Genomic DNA, 11795 nt, shown 5'->3' with positions numbered 1-11795 from the left:
ATGTCTGAAATCCAATGGGAAGGATGCAGTTAACTTGGCAATCTGCACATTAAGGAGAATTTATGTACAAAAGAACATGTGTGTGCCTTGACTAGCACCAAAACAAAGTGTGTTTCCATGGGAATACCGTAAGAGAGTACATTGCTAATAACCTGTACTTGTGCTGTATTATTGATGTTGTATATCTATCTAGGAAGTGAGGTGTGCAATGATGGTGACACCATGCTAGATATCAAGCAACAAACATCAAAAGCAACAAACAACTTTCATAAAATTGAAAAGATCTGGAAAGGTAGCATGATCAGCACTGATACAAAAAATATGAATGTTTAACACCAGCATCATATATGTACTCCTTTATGGAATAGAGTCACAGAAATCTATTACTGAAACTGATAAGATCAATTCATTCCAAAGTAAATGGATGTGGAAGATCTTCAGAATCCACTGGAAAGAGTTACTTGCAACACCAGAAATTCTCAGTAGATGAAATCACTCTAAAGCATCAAATATGATAAGAAGATGATGATGGACATATTTAGGACACACTTTAAGGATACCACCAACTTGACTTTCACACCACTTTCTCTACCTGGAAAGAGAAAAAGAGGGTGACCTAGAGAAGCTTTACACAGGACAATAGAGAAAGAAGCTAAATCCATCAACATGGCATTCAGAAGCCTGAAGAGACCAGCATAAGACCAGAATAAATGAAGGAAACTGGTGGATGTCCTGTGCATCTGAGTATGTGAGAGGATAAAGAGAGAAGAAAAATAATTGGCAGTTAAGTCTTATGTTTCAGTGCTTAAGCTGATTGCCTCAGCAGTTGGGAAGGATTCCCAGCTTCCCATGTAAAACACTGCATACCTGGCTAGGTGCATTATTGGAGAGGCAAGAGAGGGTGGGCAATAGGTTAGCTTCCTCTTCCACTGGTGCTAGTGGTGATGTTGGAATTCATGGACTAATGGTATGATCTGGTCTGGAAAATCTTATGTTCCTATGTAAATAAACAGAAGCAGAGTTTTCAAGAAACACTAAAACTGAATTCTCACAGCCAGTATGACCACAGAGAAGTTGCTAAATCCCTCAGTGTTCAGATACCGCAGTGATGGATGCAGTATAAGACCCTAGATCAAATAGACAACTTATCTCTCACTTGTAGAGTCATCTACACTCTGGCCAAATGGGTTTTTTGCTGGATGACTATGCAGTCATTTCTCAGGGCAAGTGTACACTACAAAATTAAGTTGACCTAAGTTACCTCGACATATACCCGCTGCAGTAATTAAATTGCTTTTGCATGTTCACACTGTGCTCCTTGCATCAGTGGAGTGTGTCATCACCAAGAGCGCTTGTGCCAATTTAACTGTCAGTGTGGGGCATTGTGGGATGGCTTCTGAAAGGCAGCAACAATTGATGTAAGCAATGCAGTGTCTGCAATGACACTGTGTCAACCTAACTACATTGACCTAAGAGCTATGCCTCTCATGGAGGTGGAGTTATTAAGTTGCCGTAGTAGGTGCTACATTTTAGTGTAGACACTTACAGAGTTAGGTCGATGCAACCTACCTCTGTAGTGTAGACTAGGTCTCAGTAATAGTTCATGCAAATGTTTGTATTCTGAGTGGCTGCTGTAAATCTCTCTGTTATAATTAGCTATTGGCCTCAAAACTCATTCACATACCCAAAACAAGCATCAAGCAACAAGTAGGTAACAGGAGTAGTGTTTGCTGTGGAAATAAGAAACTGGAGCATTGAGGACAGTACCTAATCAAAACAGCGTGTTCACATCAGCCAGTCATGGTACCCCATATGGAGAGGATGTTTTGTGTGATAGGAAATGGATAATAAAAAACTGACTTACTATGTGTGGACTGCAATATATGAAAAGGACTGGTTTTTTCACATTAGTTCACACAGGAGTCTACACATTCACTATGTAGAAACATGGCACTTATTAGTGGGTCTGCCACTGGCCTGCTGGGTAACTTTAGGTAAGTCACTTCCCCTCCCTGTGTCCCCATTTCTCCATCTATAAAATGGAGATAATTATATTGATCTCCCTTTGTAAAATGCTTTGAGAACTACTGATGAAAAATATTATATAAGAGCTAGGTGTTATTATTATTTGGCACTCGTGTATATATGTTTTTATTCCACAGGGAACAAAGGTGGGGGGAGGGGAAGAAAAATGTATTAAAAAGTAGTTCAATATTGATTAATACTGGCCCCAAAATAACTGTGTACTTAGCTAACAAACACCTTGTCTTTTGGCTTTGGGATTTATTTAGTGCATGGTTATTAATCTGAGGGTTTAACAATACTGAAATCAAACCTCCCCAGCTGTCAGAGCAAAAAAAGCTGTAGTAACTCATAATTACATGGCTATTTCTCACTTATGCAAATTCCCAGTATCTGGATGAGGGGCCCTGTACAGTTATTTTTTAATAACTATATGGTATGCAAACCACTTTCTTCCAATTTCTTACTACTTTCAGAATTTGACATCTGTTTGCCAACACTAAACATTGACACCTCATTTTCATATTTCCTCCTTCCTCCCCCTGAAAACACCTCTGTGATGATTAGCAGGATTTGTCTGTACAATCTGTGAATTCTGTTTGAGATTATGAGCTCTGTGTATGTCTATGTCAGATTGCAAATTCCATTTTGATTGTAAGGCTGGTCGTTACCTTCCTCCTGTCCTGTGACCTCCATCTTGAACCAGAATTCCAGAGGGATGCTGACCCAAGAATAACAAAAGAGGGTTGTTGACATAAAAATGCTCTCCCATTGAAATGGACTAGCTCTAAACAATAGACTGGCCCCTGCCCAGAGAACTGAATTAGCAGGTGAGAGGTTACCTGGCACAAAGTCACCAGATAGGACTCTGTGGTCACCTGTTGAGGCTGCTCAGGGAGTCACTTGACTGAGAACACTGGAAGGTTGTAAAAAAGGCAGAAGCTGTTCTATATGCTCTCAGTCTTTGGTCATTTTTCTTCAGCTCAAGTGGAGGGAGAAGCAAGCCAATATGTAGCCTCATGAGGAAGGGGACCCTGCCTATCTTCCTGAACACAGATGGTCTTTCAGGGACTCCCAAAAGAAGGGTGAGCTAGTGAAGGACATTGCATTTAGAATGTTCATTGTTTCATAATGGTCTGTACTCTCTGTGTAACTCTCGTGCTAATAAAGAGCAAGAATGTTTAGATTTCTGTCAGTCTGTTAAGCGTTTAAACCCACCCCGTGGCCCACTGAAGAGGTAACCCAGAAGGCTCAAGCCTTGGGGTAGAGTGCTAAGAGAGGGTGTGTCTAAGCTCCGGGGGAATCTGAAGAGTCAGGACTCAGCCAAGAGGGTAGGCAGCTGAACAGCAGCTGCCAGATCTCAGGAAGAAGTGCTAGACAGAGAGCCTGTGCCCTGAGAGTATGCCTAGGGATCCAGTGGCTGGGCTCCATTCAGGCTCCAGAGGCTTAAAATTCCAGGGACCAGTGGTTTAGTTCCCTCACAGTATTCTAGTGTGTGGCTGAGATGGGGTGCTCAAATGGGGTGCTGGGATCTGCGCGAGTCTCAGTTTCTTACATAACCAGATGCTCAAATGACATTTATAATCACAAGCTGTTGAAGAACCCATGTGGTTTTATGCTTTTTGTAAGCCAACTGAGTACACTCCAGCTTTTCAGCCCTTAAAGAGTTCTCCATCTGAGGCCCTTTTCAATGTACTCTCATCTCTCCTCCAGCAGCAGCACATCTGTAAACTATATCAGTTTTTCACCACCTAGCCTCTGATATGACTCTTGGGAACCCCTTTTTAGAATTCTGTCACCAATTTAAGGTGAAAGTAGAAGTGATTTCCCTGACTCCAAAAGAACTCATCTTTGCTCTGGAGATCATTAAATTATCATTGCCAAAGCAGGTTTATTTCTGGGACTCACTCCTGAGCCGTTGAAGTCAATGAGATTTTTTTCTATTGGCTTCAATGGGGGCAGAATAAGGGCCATGAATGACAAATTTATTTCCATTGGAATGAACCAGCTATTTAAAAAAAAATATCATAGAAAAGAATACTCCCAGATCTTTAACCAGGTCTTCAATTCACCCCTCTTCAAATTGCACAACTTAGAGTCTATTACACTTATGAACAAAGTATAAACCCTTCCAGCTGCTTAACATATCTGTATGTATCCCTCTGTGTTTATGGCTGGCTGAGAAATAAGTTTGGTTTATACATGAAAACAAATGAATGACTTCTCTAGTCCTTCCTTCCCCACACCCTGTAAACAGAGATACTCCTGAGACAGAGTTTGTCACAGCCTAAGGAATATGGAGGAAGCCATTCTTGAAATACTGGTAGCACTTCATTTCTTCTCAGCTAAATGTGACCCTGCTCCAATTCTATTGCAGAGGCAGGGAAGTGGAAATCCCTATCCCAGCACTCTTCCAACCTTACAGCTGATTTTGAAGTGCTTAGCACATTCCATTCTTAACATATATAGAAAAGTATTTTCCTCCTAAACTTTTATATAAAAGAAAGGGAGTTTCCCCTTTCAATACTTAGAAGAGAGAGAGAATGACATGCCAACTGTTATTTAAAGGAAAAACTCTTTCTCCACCAGGAAATTAACCCTTATGAACTCTTCTCCACTTCTTCTCTAACAGGTGAAGTTACTGTAGCCCCTAATGAGAGAGTGGGCACTAATTAGGTAAATAAATCTTTTATGCCAATTGCACTGATCAGTAAAGGAAGAAAATGCTGTTAACAGTACCTCTACCATACAGATTTACTTTATTTCTTTCTTCATTGCAGGGTTTTATTGCAGTGTATTTTAAAACAAATATAAGAAATTCCCAGTTCTACTTATTTGGGCCCAGTTCATAATAATATAGCAGTAAAATTACCTGATTTCTTCACAAAAGTCATCTGAAACCCAATTTGGCAAAGGAAGCAGACCATGAAGGAGAAAAGTGAAATGACTAGGTTCATTAGGGCTAATACACTCCTTCTTGCTCCCTAACACTATGACACTTAATAGGCCTGCTCCTAACTTGCAAGGTGAAGTTGTTTCCATAGGTCAAATATAGGCTGCTTCTGCTTTGTATAATTAGCCTTTTCTTTTACCATAATATGTGTAGTTGTGGCTTCTTCTCAGAGAGTTGATAGATTAGTGGCAGTCTGTACTACTACTGCCTATGGCAGGCTGCAGACTCTTCTTCTTTCCACGTGACTAGCCTCCAGTGATCAACCCCAAACTACAGTCATGGAGAGAGGCAATCTCTGACTAATTTACCTGTCTATTTGCATCTGTTTATCCATCAGTAATGGTCCCTAGAGTCGTCTCCTTCTGCTCAGAGAGCTCTAGTCAGTTTGAGAAGTGTGGAGATAAAGACACTGCTTCTGGTGAGCCAAGAGAAACTCCATGACTTTCTATGGGGAACAGGTTTAGGCTTCTCAAGCTAAGATCATCAAAAGAAACATTCCTTTCTTTGAAGTTATGTTCATGGAATACCCCATTCCCACTCCCACACCATGACTTTGTGTTCTTACAATGGCAGGTAGTGGCAGCCCTTCTGCAACTTTGTAACTTCCTCAAATAATGAGATTTGAAAAGAAACTGTGTCTTTCTCTTCTAACCCTCTTTATACATGTTTGGTGTCAAGAGGCTGGTGACATGGATCATGGGATTACACATGCTGTTTGCTATTCCTTTCCTTCTCTCATTTTCTCCCAGTTTGTTCTCATCCAGACTTCGGTGGAAGGGTGATCAGATGGGATGTAAGATTGGCAATATGTTGACGTGCAGGCTGCATTTATAATAAGAAAGTTAAAGGAAAAACAACCCTTTTAAAAAAAATTCTGAGTTCTTAATGTATTGTTGGTACTCTTTGTGTGGGCAGGGTTCAAATGAGAATTAGTTTCATTTTCCAGGTGCTTTAAAAAAGGATTGATGAAGGATCTATAATTTGTCATCCTGTCAAGGTAAATTACTGGTACATCTTGCCCTATTGCCGTGAATTTTCCAAATCAAGGATTATATGGGCTGGAAGCAAGCTCCTGCAGAATGGCAGTATTGAGTGAATTGGGCTAGTTCAGTCATACCCATGTTAGAAAATACAGGAGAGGATTAAAGGAGAGAACAATTTCCCACAGATTCCTTAATGGAATTCATTTCAAATTGTTTCACAGACAGGCAAGGTTTGCCCCACTATCGTATGGCTAGTGATTCCACCTCCTCTGTCACATCTGGGATCGCAGAGGACAAGTGCCCTTCATACTCACTTAAATGGTACTGGTTCCTAGTAGAATGGATCAAATGGAGTAGCTCTGCCCAGGTCTTCCTCACACCTAATGCCCAAGAAACACCATTCAAGATGGTTTCTTTAGTGGAAGAGGCTACATGGAAAAGCCTGGCACTAGAGCCCATTCCCTGTGGAGAATCTCCACAAAGGGCCCAGTAAGAGGGGGATAATGACACAGAGGCAGCTGACCTCATTTGTCTGCATGAGACAAGAGATTCTTCATGAGACAGGGAGTGTGTAACTTTCAGGATCATGCTAGGAGCCATTATTATAGACGCCACAGCTATCCTTAAATAGCACTCGAAGGCAATTCTACAGCTATCCATATTAGTGTGTTCTATTGCATAATCATTCCAGTAATTATGTTTTCTTAATATTAAACCTAATTTTCCCTGTTGCTGTTTAATTGGATTATTACTTTAACCATCCTTACCTAATGAGAATAATTGCTTCCTGCCCTCTTGAAAGTATTCCCTTAATATATGTGCTATTTGGACACAGTTATGAGAGCACAAAATGCACTGGCAACAGATGCTTTTCTCTAAGATTGGTCATGCAGAGTAGACTTTGTGTTTCCCCTATGCTCTGATATCCAAAGGAATCCAGATTCATACCTCCCCAAGATCTAGGTGGATTTAAATCTGGTATACCAGTCCTGGCACAACTCTAGTTATAAATGCACAAGACTTTGCCATATTTTTTTTTTTTTACAAAAGCATTTCTAACCTACAACTTTTATCAAAAAGTTAGTGTCCTTTAATGTTTGATTAGAAAGACATTATGTCAATGGTGGATCTTCAGTTCAGATTTTCAGATAAAACAGCCACGGATAAAATGTTTATTTATTGAAGATTAGAGAAATATTTACTCTTGTTATAACAAAAATATTTGTTTAAAATGTTCTGGTAGTGCTCTTACACCCGTTGCAAGTGTGCCGAAAGCCTTCCCCAGTAAAATCAATGAAAATTAGTGATATTTGTCCAAAGCGTGGCAGTAGGACAGCCTCTCTCCCTGTGCTCTCCAGAGCAACTGAAATTAACCATCTTGTCTTTGCTGGGTGGGCCTGATTCAATGCCTATGGAAGTGAATGGAAAGACTTCCATTGACATCAATGGGCTTTGGCTCACACCCTTAATTCAGAGGTGCCATCTCAGTCAGGCTAGAACAGAAACTTCTTGGTTCAGGAACTCTCTGTTGAACTCCCTTCCTAAGGATGTGGACTAGAGTTTTTTGTTGGCTCTTAAGAGGATATATATCCAGATCACTAGACCTATAGTGATTTTCTCCCCCCCTTTTGTTACCAGCTCTTCCTTCTGGATTTTTTTTAAAAATTTTTTATTTGCTAAGGTTTGATGGCTGGTTATATCTGGACTGGCCCAGTTTTGGTGTAAATTGTTTATATAATATCCCCTGTCTTCTGTTGGAGAGACAAAGACTGTTAAAACTAATAAAAACAAATGAAGACCAATGGTTGTACCAGTGCCTGGAATTCTGCTACTTCTCTGGAATAAAGTATGAGTAAATTTTGCTGTATAAAACATATACAATATAGTATACAGTAACCCATTATTAGCTAGAGAAGGCATTAGCTTTTCTGAACTCTGCATGTACATAAAAGACTAATTATAAATCAAGAAAATTAGATCATGCAATATACCATACTGGGAGGAAAACACATACCAGCTGTATACATCTAAATGCTGTATGTGGCTACAGGAAGCAATATCTATTTTAAGGCCCCAATTCAACAAAGCATCCTATTCAGTAAAATGCTTAAGAATATGCTTAACTTCCATTGACGTCAATGGGATTTCAGCACATACTGAACCAGGGCCTTACAGAGTTAAGAGTACACCTTAGTTCAGTACAAATCAAACTGACTTTTGACCCAGGAAATTGGATTACCTTTTCAGATTCTGATGTCAGCAGGGATGTAGTCAAGAATGTGTCAATATGCAGAGCATAATTACTGTTTATTTTTGGAGACAAACACACACCTTTTTTTTTATTATTATTTTTGGCAATGTGAATGCTGATACAGCCGTGGCAAGAAAGGAAATGGTTTGAATTATCAGTACAACAATGTACTCCAATCCTCATACATATCTTCTTCCAAAAAGAAAACATCATCAAAACCCAACAATTATTTTGCACAGATTATGTATGCTCCTCTCTTTTTAAAAACAAAGTGTTTTTTAAAAAGCTTTTACTCTTGGCCATATCACTATCTGCATCTCAGGCTGGAGGCTGACCGTCTGACTCTCCCTGCCACTGTTCTCCTATGTACCTAGCAGACACAGACTCCTGTCACTCTTTGTATGTGTTCTTGCTTACTTGCTGGTTTTTGGCAAGTTTAGCTGTTGGCAACCAGTGTTGGCATAACAGTAAGGGTAGCTGTGCTAAATGTGGCAGTGGTCTCTGGTGTTGTTAGTGAGAAGAACAGACTGGAAGAGATTTTGTTTCATCTTAATAAGAACAATATTTTCAGCTTCAAAGAGAATTGTATTGTATTGTATTTATTTTAAGGAGATGTTTGCATTCAGGGACTGGATGTTACCAAATCAAGCTTTAGGAGAGTAGGCATGGGATAACATAACCAGGTCAAAACAGACTTAAAAGATAGAAGAGGCTGTGCATGTAATGCTAAGAATATAATTTAAATTGAGCATATAAACAAATGCTACTTAGGGTGTCCGGCCTTTCTGCTGACAAGTGCAAATCTGCATTTTTCATGTCAGTCAGAATAAACATCGCCTGAGTATCTTCTGGTGCTGGCAGGGCAACGTGCAGGGCAGTGGCGTGATTCATATAAATTGTGTTTCCTACAAGGGCACCCTCTTTCTATTTTTTTCCCTTTTAAAGACTTCAGATCATAGAAATTTAAAAAATCAGCATATTGATAAAGAAGCAGTCCAAGACGGATGGCTTCCATATATAGCTCAGTAATGTCATTCCTCCCTGCATTGTCTCGACTGTAGTTATTAAGAGAGTATAGCTGATGTTAACGTACCTACTTCCTCCTCGGTACATATCAAGTTTTCTCATATTGGATGGGCAGTATTGTCATGTGCCCAATGCTCCTGCACAGTGGAAGAAGGGGGCATAAATTGTCTTTCCCTGCCAGGGTTACTCATATAGTGAGCAGCAGTGTGGAGATAAAGCAACTTCCTTGAGGCCCTGGCTCCCCCACCTCTCTGCACAGATGGGGAGTGGATGGAACTTTGGCTCCTCCTCCAATGAACTAGCCAGTCAGCACAGCTGAGCTGGTATGGAGGGGGAAGTAAAGCCATGTCAGACATAAGGCTGAGGCAGATCATTTCCCCTCTAGAATAATGGGGGGAACAAGGGACCATATGGTGACTGAGCAACTATGTACTGCCAGGGTTTGTGATAAAGTCATAATTTAGCCCATATTATATAATGTTTCTCTCTATTAGTTGTGCCAAAGCTAAACCTTTAACATACAGAGTAGGAGTGTTTGTTTTTCTGAAACTGGTCCCAAGTTGCTGGATTACCTGTGAAACACAAACGCTCTATTTTGAGGATAAGATTGGTCATAATCAAAGACAATGCTTTAGCTTCCAATGTGGGGATGTGTTTTTTCCCCATCTTAAATAGTTGTGAATACTCTGCCAAATACTCCGCTTGCAGGAGGAAGACAAGTGCTGTCTGTAAAGCAAATGGGGTATTTGTTTGGGCCTGTGCTGGAATATTGTGGGCCTAGTCACATAAAACAACTCTCTCCAATAGCTTATGTAGTGGAGCTATTCCTTTGGAAACTGAATTCCAAAGAGAAAAAGCAAGCTATACAACAGCTACCTAAGATCAAAACTATCTAGTGTAATTTTACTAAGCATCAGTGTAATGCCAAGGACCTGAGTCTGCAAACACTTATGCACATGCTTAATTTTACTAGTGTGACCAGTCCCATTGAAATGGATGGGCCTACCCAAGATAGTAAAGTTGAGCGTATATGTTTATAGGCTCAGACATAAATAAAATCATGTTAGGAACTAATGAGTTTGTTTAATTGTGAAAGCTGGGACAGCCACTACAAGGGAGAAAATGAAATAAAGCACAACTTTTCAGCAAGAATTGTGAGACCTTTTATAAACAGACTGCTGGAGCCAGGGATATTACATTATACAAAATAGAAACTGTCCACACTGTACAGGATAATTAAAACTACTACTAGATAACTTAACATTACTGAGTATTGAATGAAATAAACAGATTCTTAAAAACACACAACTGAACTAAGGGTTTGTACAAATTAGAGAAGGGGGAGAGGGAAAAACTATATTAAATTCATTTTCCTGTAAATCCGGGGTCTAGTTTCTTGACAAAGAGCCTGTACTTTGTGCATGGTGAGCAGTGTTACCCACTCTCACAATTTTATCAAAAGTCTAGCAATATTTAGTATTTTTCTTTAAGTCCCAGTTACAGGAATCATATATTTACATGAGTATTTCATCTTTCATTTAAAAAAAAGTAAGTTTCTAGCCTTCAGGGTTACTGAGAAAAGCTTAAAAATATGAAGCAAATGCACTATATAGGCTCAGAAAACAGATGGCAAATAAAAAGAACCCACAATTGATCATTTTTTTAAAATCATGATTTTTAAACCAGTTTCATGAATCTGCATCATGAGTTTTGAACATTTGAGACTGGCATACTAGGAGAGTAGCCCAATTGTCTTCAATGGGACTCCTCAGACTGCATAAATAAAGTTAAGCACCTGCTTAAGTTTTTGAAGGATCAGGGCCAGTATCTGTACGGCATATCAGACGATGACATTTGATAAGTAGGCGCTATATAGTAAATGCATCTTGCATTTTCAAAATAATCTCGAACAAATAAAAAAGAATAATTAAAAAGAAAGTCTTGAATGCACAAATTAAAAGAAAAGTGTCAGGTTAAAATTAGTGGTTTTTTATTTAAAAAAAAAAAACAAACACAAAACCTTACAAAAACCTCCTTTTGTTTAAAAACTTAACTAAAGTCCATGCAGCCAATAGGGCCCAACCGGGTGTCACTTTCACTTTCGAGAGTCTATTGCAAGTCACACAATCTTGCTGCAACTGGGTCGCAAACAAGACGGGGGAATATTTTTTCTTTCCCATTGAATTTGTGGGTTTTCGTCGGGGGGGGGGGGAGTTAGGGCTGTGTCTACAAAACCTAAACAATGTCCCCAAACGAGGGACCTAACAGTTTTGCCCTTTTAACCAGAAATCATTTGTAACGATTGAAAGAAAGCTGCACATGTTACATTTTGGAAGTCGCTCTCTAATATTCTGCCGTCCCCTGCAAGTCTCAGTGGATCGAGTCAGACGTGCTGCTGCGTGCACACGGGACAGGTTTAACTGTATAACCGAAGCGGTGTCTTTCCACGTCGACGCTCTCTGTCCGTAGCGCGGTGTGCATCTTTCTTCTTCCACTGTTGTGGGGCGGCGGCTGCTTGCTTATCAGGGGCTCGGGCGGCGCGCCTGGGCAAACAGGTTCT

The sequence above is a fragment of the Emydura macquarii genome, unplaced genomic scaffold (assembly GCF_026122565.2).
Source record: "Emydura macquarii macquarii isolate MOO-44397 ecotype Brisbane River unplaced genomic scaffold, CSIRO-AGI_Emac_v2 contig_1043, whole genome shotgun sequence".
Taxonomy (NCBI): domain Eukaryota; kingdom Metazoa; phylum Chordata; order Testudines; family Chelidae; genus Emydura; species Emydura macquarii.
Note: the sequence above shows the minus strand (reverse complement) of the source record.